The sequence below is a fragment of the Schistocerca cancellata genome, chromosome 1 (assembly GCF_023864275.1).
Source record: "Schistocerca cancellata isolate TAMUIC-IGC-003103 chromosome 1, iqSchCanc2.1, whole genome shotgun sequence".
Classification (NCBI taxonomy): domain Eukaryota; kingdom Metazoa; phylum Arthropoda; class Insecta; order Orthoptera; family Acrididae; genus Schistocerca; species Schistocerca cancellata.
The window spans coordinates 859,544,298-859,555,629 of NC_064626.1; the positions used below are offsets into that span (position 1 = coordinate 859,544,298).

The 11,332-nt window shown below is 39.4% G+C and overlaps 1 long non-coding RNA gene across 1 annotated transcript; it reads left to right on the top strand.

Moving 5' to 3' along the window:
- Positions 1 to 4,837: 4,837 nt before the first annotated feature.
- On the top strand, positions 4,838 to 10,937 carry LOC126189203 (uncharacterized). The gene is made up of 2 exons (XR_007537920.1): positions 4,838 to 10,584; positions 10,679 to 10,937. It is a non-coding gene; the product is annotated as an uncharacterized LOC126189203 (long non-coding RNA).
- The last annotated feature ends 395 nt before the right edge of the window (positions 10,938 to 11,332 follow it).

Below are 11,332 nucleotides of genomic sequence, written 5' to 3' on the forward strand. Positions count from 1 at the left end.
GTATTCTGATCCTAGTTCATCCTGCAAAAGTTGGCCAACACCTCTTCCATGGGAACTACCTAACAACAACACTTTCTTTCTCTTTACTGATTTCCCTACATTCTTACTTTTCAATTTGCTGCTGAAAGTTTGTTGTGCCCTGTCTACCCCTGCAACTGCTTGAGGCTCGCCAGCTTCTAACTGAAGCAACAGGTCAAATCTATTTTCCACATTCACCATAAAGCTGTCAGACAAAGTTCTAGGCCTGTTCCTCCTGTTGCCTGTTGCCACTTCCCACCTCTCTTTACCCTTCTCCCTCCTTAACCTGTCAAGATCTCCCCTTGCCTTGTCTAACTCAGCCTGAAGGGCGGCAATTTTCCCCTCCTGTTCTAGTATCTTCCTATCTCTACTACAAATCCTACAAAACCACCGATGAGTCTCATTTACTTTCCCTATTCCCACGCCACTACAGTCACCCACATGGAAAAAACTAGAGCACCCATCACACCAGAGCCCCGACCTAACAATTCTATGGCAAGTCAAGCACTTTTCACTCATGATAAACGTAATAGTTTATTAAGAATAAGTCAGTTAAATTACAGATAAACACGAAAATATGGTTACACAAATTTGGCCTATACGCAACTGTGTGTAAACAAAAACAAAAGTGCAAAGTTTCTGAAACAACAACTTAAACTTTACGCTACTTTCCGGAAATGCTAGTTAAATAATATAGAGGTACCCTAAGTTAAATTGCTGGAGAGAGCAAGGAACAACTAAACGAAATTCTATAGATTTGCTGCAGCAGAACGTAAACAGAAAATACGACTGTACGGTCTTTTCGCGTTTTCTGCTATATTACGTAAAGAAAAATGAAACCTTTAATGGTACACTTAAACGGCACACTAATACACTTATTTACCATGTAATCAGTACTAATCTATATGTTTTATAATCTAAAATGATTTATCTTTACGAGAACACCAAAACTCGCGCTAGTCGCCTGGCTGCAGGGCTGCCAACCCTTTGGCACACTTGCCATCAAGGTTCCAGTTGACCACACTTGACCACCACAAAGTAGGAGCACTAGATTGTGTATGAAGCACATCATAACCCCTTCACATCTGCACTGCCATCCGAGAACAAGTAATGGACTCCCTGAAGCATTGTGCGTTACCTCTCACCATTCAGAGACTAGCAGCAGCCTGACTAGGAAATTACCATCCTATGTGTAGGCTGTCATTAACACCATGACATAAACAGATGTGTCTGGAGTGGTGCCATGACTAGTATGCACAGACTGCTGATGGATGACATTGCATTATGATCAGTGATGAATCACATTTCTGTACTTCCCCTGATGACTATCATCAGTGGTGGTGGTGGTGTGGTTAGTGTTTAACGTCCCGTCGACAACGAGGTCATTAGAGACGGAGCGAAAGCTCGGGTTAGGGAAGGATTGGGAAGGAAATCGGCCGTGCCCTTTCAAAGGAACCATCCCGGCATTTGCCTGAAACGATTTAGGGAAATCACGGAAAACCTAAATAAGGATGGCCGGAGACGGGATTGAACCGTCGTCCTCCCGAATGCGAGTCCAGGGTGCTAACCACTGCGCCACCTCGCTCGGTGACTATCATCAGTGAGTGTGCTGGCAACCAAGAGAGAGAATCCAGTTTCCAATGTTTTGAAGTGGCTTAGAGGTTGTTACTCCTGGTATTATGGTGTGGAGAACCATCAGGAATGATGTTAGGCCACATCTGGTAGTGACTGGGGAAACTTTTGTGGCATAATGGTACATCACCTCTCAAGATACAGTGTTGTGATGTGATTTTTCAACAGGACAATGTTCATCCACTCGTGGCACATGTCTGTATGTGTGATGTTGAGGCGCTCCTGTAACCAGCAGGATCAAAAAATATGTGCTCAGTAGAACAGCTGGAGACCAGCTTGGACATCAACTCCACCCCAATGCCAATATTCAGGACATCAAGGGCCTGTTAACAACTGAGGGCCAGATTGCCTCAGGGGCAGATACAAATGTTTTATGACACCATTCCAAACAGAATCAGTGTATTCATCCATGTCAAAGGGGGTGCAATGTCTTGCGCATATGTAGGCTTATACTGCCAAATTCTTTGTAAGTCTGACTTGATACTGTAATAACTGAAAAACCATCACATACCCTCTCAACCCATGAAGTTTCATTTTGATTCCTTCTCCCTTTCTAGGTGCTTCATTTCTTGTCAGTAGTGTATCTTACACACAGCAAATGTCTGAAAATTCTTGAAAAATGTACTTTTATTCACTATGGTAAACATTAAAAGATTGTTGTATGAATGAGGATACTACTGTCAAAATTTGTGTAGATTATAGCTAAATGCACTCCATAGACTACTGCTACAAGAAAGTTTATAGAAAATCATAAATTGAACACAAACTATAAAAGAATTTAAAAAATAATGGAGCATTCTCAATGGTAGCTAAACCTTTGTTTCTGACTTTGCCTGTGTATCCATATTCTTCAGCTGTGTTATTGAAGAAACAATTGAGCAAATGAACCGTTTGGTGGCAGGGGGTATTTTATGTGTTGTGTAATCTGTGCTGTGGGCTTGGAAAATCTTACAAGAATCTGTTTGCCTACTGGCTGTTATAAATGCTATGTTGATGTGCCTCATCAGCACCTAAGAAACTGTTCCTCAGAATTATGCAGGTGGGAACTATCGCTACAACACGTCCTTGGTTCTTGACATCCCCTGGCCTTAATTTACATTAATTTCTTCTGTCTCAACATTTTTTCAAAGCAACTTCTCTTTCCTTCAGTCCATTTTACTTTCTATTTTTCACCACCACCTCTCCCACCTCTGTTATGTACAATGCACTTAGTTTTTCACTCTTATTAACTCATTCATGATGTTTGAGCAGTAATCTCTGTTTTGCATATTATTCTGTCTTTCACCTTTAAGCTTTCAGGGTTTCAAATGTTGCCCAATGCAGTCTACAGTAGTCAGTCTTTCCTTCTCATTCCATGCGGTAAGTCTCCCCTGACCCACTGTTCTGGGTGACTTTCCTGAAATCTACCCCTTTCCCTAGACCTCTCCAGTCCTTTTCCTACATCCCTCTTCCTTCCCCTTTAACCCTTCCGACTGACAAAGGAACCATGGCTCCGAAAGCTTCCTAATTACAACCTTCTTTTATACGTGTGTCCTGCCACCGCTTGGCGAGTATATTTTTTTATCTATCCAGTTAAATTATTTTGTCAAAAATTGATTGTTTGGGTTTTCTATCAATAAATCCATCATTCAGCCTCAAAATTTGTTTGATACCTTTATGAACATACTTTTGTTAATTAGCATTGGTACAGTACTAAGTGAAACCCTTTTCTGAAGCCAAGAAATACTGCATCCTGACTCCTGTTACACAGGCTTACAGGATGTCATGTAAGAAAGTTGTATTTTGTATGCTCAGTGTTTACAGAGTACATGTTGGTGGGGGTGGAGGAGATTATGCTGTTCAACCTCAGCCTCAGAATACTTTCAAAGAGCCAGTGTCAGATTGATACCAATTACATCAAATGGTAGTTTTGGTATCACGTCTGATATTTTTTTTGTAGACCGTATGACATGCTTTTTCTTGACCACTTGGCATACTTATTTTATTTAGAAGATCTATAATACATAATGTTTAAGACAGAGCCTAATGCAAGTTCTGTATTATAGAATCTGATATGGGTTGTATCATGTCCAAGAGCTTTAATTTTAGATATTTCAGCTTTTTCTCAGTACCACTGGTACTGAAATCTGTTTCACTCATATTTGCGGTGGCACAAAAATTAAAGTGGGATAGTACGCCTGGATTTTCCTTTGTGTAAGACAACTTGAAAATGAAGTTCAGCATTTCTCCTTTTGATTTGCTGCCCTCAATTTCACTTGATTTGTCACTTAATCTAATCTAATCAAGAGTGTATGGAAACTAATTTTTGTGCTACTGACAGTGTTTATGTATAACAAGAATTTATTTGGGTTTTGTGAGAGATGTTTTATATAAGATTCTGCTATGGTTGTCACTGAAAACTTCACACACTGCTGTTTTGACAGCCGATCATGTTTCATTTAGCATCTCTCCATATACATATAAGTAGAGAAAAACTTAGTAATCTTACAGTAAATATCACCATTACATTTTAAAGGTGAAAACTATAATTTTAAAGTTTGACACATTATCAATTTTTCTACTGAAGAACTTATTTATATTTTAACTGGAATTTTCCAACAGATTAAAGCTGTGTCAGAAGTTTAAATCCAGATGTAGGACAATACTCAACCAATTAAGACATGATAAATGACACTCCTTCACAGCTACAATTCTGCCTGTTCCTCTCTCCTACTTTCCTAACACTATACAAGATCTCCTCACACCCTGATGGACCAACAAAAAGGACATTACATAAATAAATTAATCACACCCTAGTGTTTGATTTCTGAATGATTGTTTCTCTTTTAGGTGCATGATGGTGCAAAATTTTCTGATAGATTAAAAATTTGTGCCATACTATAGCTTTGCTCACCTACTGTTCAAATCTTCAGCAGCTTTGAATATTAATTTTCCAAATGTTGACAAACCTGATAAATATTTTACACTACACTAGAGTAATTGAGTATTTGAGTCTTCATTTTTATTTGTAATAACTGATCCTTGTCTGGTGATCAGCTTTGTCACAAGTATGTGAACCAGGTGAACAGTTATGTCTTTAGACACTACATCACACAGTTATCAGGTGGCATAATGTCACATTGTAACCACACTCAAGTTCAAATACAAAAGTAGGGTCATTAATGAAGTACAACTCTTAACACTGAAAGTATATTTATTATGAACTCCAACATACAGCCACAAAATTCTTATCTCCTGGATACAGAGTGCAGTTATTTATATAACATCAAATATTCCAGAATATACAAATATAAATTTTGAGAACCTTCCAGGAATGATAAATACTAAATCGCCAATAAATGCAGGTGGTTGGGTTTGAGAAAGTAACCAGCAGCACTAATCGCTGTGCCACACTGCATGCATTACAGCTCATGCCATGCTCCCTCTCCCAGAGAAACAGTGACCTACTGTTCCAGAACTTTTCACTGGAGATCACTACAGCACTCTGGATCTAGATACTGTAAATGGTCTTCTGTATGGCAGCACTGGCAGATCATTGTGTTCTGGTCATGTTATCACTTCCTCTTCACTATGACAAGCATTGATGGTAACTGCAACTACTGAAGCTACACAGTCGTCAAGTGGGTCTTCTGTTTCCTTGAGCGAGAAGCCCCCGTCATTGATCTACATCTCAGGACTGTAGTAGGGCTTCGCACGGTGGACATAGGAAATGTCTATGCAATTCTGTCTTCTTGACAAAGTGTCATAATCATCAACTCAACTGATATCTGACAAGCAACAAAGGATGCAATATGTCTCAAAGTAGTGCTTTCGTAACTTTTCCAATAGTCCCACTTTCTGAATGGGTGCAAAACTTCATACCAAGTCTCCCAAGCTCTATCTCACTGACCAGTACTTGGTATTATTATACTTTCTGTCTTTCCCCTGGGTATCAAGGGTCTGTATCTAAGCCAGCTGCCTTGCTTCTTTGGTGCTGCTGAAGATCTGTTTCACATAGTGAACAAGAGTATCATCCAGTCAAAATTGGATCAATAGTGTGAAGCCTGTATGTCTTGCTTTGCTTTGTTGTTTGAGAATGCCATGATAGGCATTATTGCATTCTACTCTGTTTGACATCAATGCACACCAGTAGCATATCTGTTAATGTCTATGTGATCATTCATCTGTGGGTAATTGTTGTCATCCAGTGTCTGATGTCACAACATGCAATTACCTCTGATACTAGTCTCAGCTGGTAAACTGTTTTGTGATCAGAGATCATCACCCAGGGTGCTCTGTGCTCCAAAATGGTGTTTTCTACAAAGAACTTCATAATTTGTGGAGCTTTGGTGTTGTTACAGGTTTGGTAACAGCATAGCAGGTGAGGTAATCTGTTCAGACTCTTATCCGTCGATTACCATTTGTTGACTTCAGGGACTAACCAAAGAGGGTGATTCCAATTCGATGGAATGACACAGCTGCAGGATGAATTGGAACCACATGCCCTGGAGATAACTGCAGCATGTGCTTCCATCACCGGCATTTCTTACAGAGTGCCACATAGTGCCGTAATGGACTGGTAGAGACCTGGGCAGTGATACCTGCATCTTGTTCTGTCTAGAGTCCTTGTGAATCCCAGGTGAGGAGCATCATGGAAATACTTCAGGACAGCTGCCCATAAATGAGCTGGGAGATGAGCAACAATTTCCACTCATCCACTCCTCTTACACAATGTTTTGTTTATCAATTGGAATTCTCTTTTTGTTGTTTTTTTATTCTTCAAGGCTTGTATGATTTTCAAGAATGCTTGATCTTTCCTTTGTTCATCAGCAATGGCTAAGATTTTGTCCATGTTATTCTGCTTCAACACAGGATTTTTTCAACAACAATTGGCAGCCTGGTGTTTGCATCCATTTTTGTATCCCATTGTGAAGATGTATTCCTGAAGTTTCAGTGCCAATCTCACCAGTTAACTCAAAGGACCCTTCAAGTAGGTCAGCCAGCACAAAGACTGGTGTGATCCATCACAGAAGTGACTGGATGGCGAAATAAATATGGTTACAGCTTGTTGACTGCCCAAACAACTGCAAGGCACTCTTTTTTGGTTGTAGAGTAGTTCATAACACACTTGAATAGTACTCTGGAAGTGTAAGCTATCACCTTTTGAGCACCTTCCTAGAGTTGTACTAAACTGCTCCTATCCCATAACTTGTAGTGCCAGTGTGAAGTTTTCCCTCTCCATTCTCATCATACAAAGCTAGGAGTGGAGATGATGGTAGCATCTCCTTAAGGAAAAGGGAAGCACCTCATCTTATTGCAGTAGTTCTTGCAAGGAGTCGCCTTGGTACAGAAGTCCTTTATGTATCATCAGTAGTATGAGCACATTCCAATCCCAAGAAAACTACTTACATCATGAATGCATCGAGGAGTCATAAAACTGTAAATGCTCTTATTTTTCCTGGATCAGAATGGACTCTGTCACCACTCACTTGATGACCCAGACTTTTTTTTCTTTAATAGCAAAGTGAAGGTTTTACAGATTCAGGCAGAGGCCAGGAGCCTGAACTCACTTCAATAAGGTTTTCAAGGTGGCTTAGATGTTCTTCAAATGTCTTCAAAAAGACATCAGTGCCATCCATATAGTGAAAAGTCATTCATTTAAGGTACTAAAGCAGGTTTTCCATTACAAGTTCAAAGGTGGCTGGAGTTTGAACTCATAGAGGCTGTCAGGAGTTATGAAGACAGTCTTTTCACAGTCATCCCTACCAGCCTCAATTTGCCAACAGTGTATCTGCATTTCCATCATTGAGAAATACTTTGCTTCTGTTAAGCAGTCAAGGGTGTCATCATGTGCAGCAATGGGTAAACACCTTTTTACGTGACTTTGTTCAGTCATCAGTAGTTGATGCAGAAATGCCAAGTGCCATCATCCTTTTTCACAATCACCACAGGAGACAACCAAGGACTCTCAGTATGTTCAACAATGTTGTCTTGCAGATCTTCTCCACTTCTTCCTCGATTATCCATTCTTCAGCCAGCAGCACCTAGTATGAGTGCTGGTGAATTGGTCAATTTTCCCTGGTGTTGATATGGTCTGTAGTTTTTCCACACCAGATTTGACAGCATCTGGAAAGTGGCACAGAATAGCTAACACTCGTTGACATTGTTCCTCAGGTATGTCGGATCTTAATGGCAGTTTGATAATAGCTTCTTCCCCTGCATTGCCTGTAGTGGTAATGGAGCACAATTCTTCATCAATGGTATTAAGCTGCCCTTCCTGGACTGGTTAGGCTGTCCCTACGCATATACCTTTAGGGATGGGTTGTGAGTGTCCCGACAGTGAGTGAAAGTTCTTCTTGATGACATAAAATGCTTATGATCACTGCTGGAATGTAGATTTCATGTTGAGATGTCAAAAAGTTTCGAGTAGGTGAAGTTTTCCAAATGGAATAATTAACAAATTAACAGTAATTCTAGTGGATGTAGGTATTATTGTAATCATAAAAATCTTGGATACAAAACTATGGCATTGAATTTTGGAAATAATCACTATATAAGCAGCAAAAATTTTGAATTCAAATAACTTCTGAAATATAAAGTTTTTGGGAAAAGTAAAATGTATGCTGGAAAGTGAAGGATGAGGGCTTTTAAATGAGTAATGTTATTTTAGAAATAAATAGCTACTTGCTCACTGAAAATTTCATCTCCCCATTTTGTGTGAATCGTAATTCACAAACATTCTTTTAAATGAAATATTTCCATAATAAGTGAATGTCCTATTATCTGTGAACTGAGAACTCTGCAGTGAATTATAAATTTCAATGAAATAAAGTACGAATAATGAATTAAATATTTTGTATAATTATTGTACATGTGATATTAACAAAATAAGAGCAACTAAATGCTGTTACAAAACTAGTCTGAACTCAAGATTCTTGACTTTTGTGGGCAGCATGTTAGGGGCAACTCGATCTACTTTAAAGTAGGAATTCGTGCAGTTTGCTACTAAATTTTGTGCCTGTGAAGAAATCAAAACGCTGCCCAAATCTATAAGTGGTAAGTGTGCCCAAAAGTGGGTGGGCATAATATTTCGACTGATTTTGCAAGAGCATATATCCCCAGTAACATGATGCTTAGCAGCACACTGTATGTGCAGACCAGTCTTATACTCATCTTTTGATGTGAAAAAGTGGGTTGACAGCACATTATTTTCTATGAAAATTATCCATTTCATTGTGACATATACAGTATCTCCTCACAACATCCTATACAGTTTGCCACTAACTCACAGCCATCACTTTACGTTATTTTCTTTCTCTTTATTGTTATTTCAATTTCTCTTTATTCTCCATGAAGGTGGATAAGATTGCTCAGTGCAGTGGAGGAAGGGGGGGGGGGGGGGGGAAGTGAGAAATATGGGACCATGGTATGCAGTGAGCATTGTGAATAGGGTTGGAAACAGTGCTATATATCTTGGGAGGCTTTCATTTTTGGGAGTGGAAGTTGGTTGAAATTCTGCCAGGACGGGATGGATAAGCCATGAAGGTGCATGGAAGGTGAAATATGAATGTGATGGTGCAGCAGGTTAACTGGACTGGTGATTAGTGTGTGGCACATTGGGTGCCGAAACTGGGTTTTGTGATTAATATAGTGGATCTGAAGGTGTTCCAAGAAGGTAGAAAGAGTGTAGTGGATGATTTGGCATGGATGCTAGTTAGTTATGGGAGGCAAATCAGATGGTCAGGCAGAGTGCAGGATAATGGTACAACAATGTAGATCCCAAGTGCTGCCTGTTAGTATTTTTCATAGTTAGTGGTTTTAATCAGTTTGGCGGATTGTGTTCTTTTGTATGGAGTTGTGCAGTCCTGGTTAGTTTTCTGTCTAGCATTAGGCTTTAAATATTTTATTGTGTTATTCAGAGGGCTGGCTTGGTTGTACATGGAGAGATGGAAATCTGGATGATGCAAATGTGCGACGAAAATTGGTGGCTTGGTTTTTCTGTGGATTTACTTGAAGTTTCCACATATTACACCATTCAAATAGGAGACTGAAACTGAACTCAAGGGAGACATGGGATGGTTGCAGGGCATCATGAGTAGCTAGATAGTTTTGCAGCTTAAAGTGCAACCCAGAACGCCATTCACCTCTGGATATCGATGGAGATAAATAAGGAAAGAAGCTGGTCGTCAATGGAACAACTGTAATGAAGGCCACATTGGGTGTTGGGGTTGCACGGTGGTGATGGGTTCATTTGGTAAGGATGTGTTCACAGGCTTTGATAAAGACTGACGTGGAGTTAAGTAATTCGTATTAAATTCTCAATTTAAAACTAATTGTGCTCATGTCACTGAGTCTAATTCCATGACAGGCTAATTTCCAGTAATAGGTAAACTTGCAAAATGACTGTTGGTTATTTTTATTTCACAACGAACTGAAAACCATTATTTTACTAGTGGGTATTTTTTCCGTAGTATTGTGTAAAAGAAATATAAAAAATGTTGTGGTAGCACAAATGTTTCGCTTTTCTTCCGCGCTGTCACGAAATAGACTTCTTGCTGGGAAAAAATAATTTTATGGCACCATCCCTATTTTGGACTACTACAATGTTTAATTTTCAAGTCTACCATTAAAGAAATACGCAAAAAGGCTTAAGCATTGTCCTTAAACTGTTGTAGTCCGGGTTCACAACTGAAACAAAAAACATTAATTATTATTAGCAGTGTGACACCGTCAACCTCGACTACGGGATCCAGTACTAAAGCTGAATATTCAGTGTCATCACTTTATCTGGTTGGTACAAGCACCCGAAAGAACTTCGTCAACGTAGCAGACTTCGTATCACCACTTTCCAAAACATTGAACTGCTGACAACACATGCCACATGTAGAGCCAATAATACGATGGTCAGTTGTATGTTTGCCTTACGGGAAACACTGTTATCATTTAACTCTCCAGGTGCTGTAATATGTGTTTCACTCGATCAAAAACAATTTACTTATATATCACAGCTATCAGCAATTTTAACGGACCAAAATCATTTCCGTTCTAGAATGGAGGAACAAGTAACGGAACTTCATTCATTTCCGTCTAGTAGTAGTGTACGTCTCCCACACCTTTTTCACGTCAACATCGGAGTGTGAGAGGTGGAGGCGTGCTGCCTGTGAACGAGTTCGGGATTTTAAATTTTCTCGGCTTAGTTCTCGTTGATACTTTTATATAAAACAATGGCTCCAAAACAGAGGATGCGTATTGCTAACGAGAAAGCCAGCAAAAACGTCACCATGAGGGGAAATGTCCCGAAATCTTCCGTAAGTATGTTTAGTGAGTTAACAGCTGTCAAATTAGTTAGCAGACTACACGCTACTCGGTAATTAATTCTTTCACCCAGTACACAGCTCAAGAGTCCTAACACTTATTTTGTGCAAGAGGTTCATTTTAGTGAAAAATGACAAGTTTCTTGCTGGCATATGGTTCTAATAGGAATGGTGTTAAAGTTAGTTTGGAAAATTGGTAACGCTCGTAATTCCACCAAACAAAAACAGAAAGCATGAGCGTATTAGAGAAGGAAACAATGTATTTGTTTAGATTTCTAGATGTTTACTCCGTATAAAATGTTCTTTTGTGACACCATAACACACCAGTCACATGGCACTACGCTTGTCCCACAATCTTTCCAGTTTAAATTTTATATGTATCAACTAGC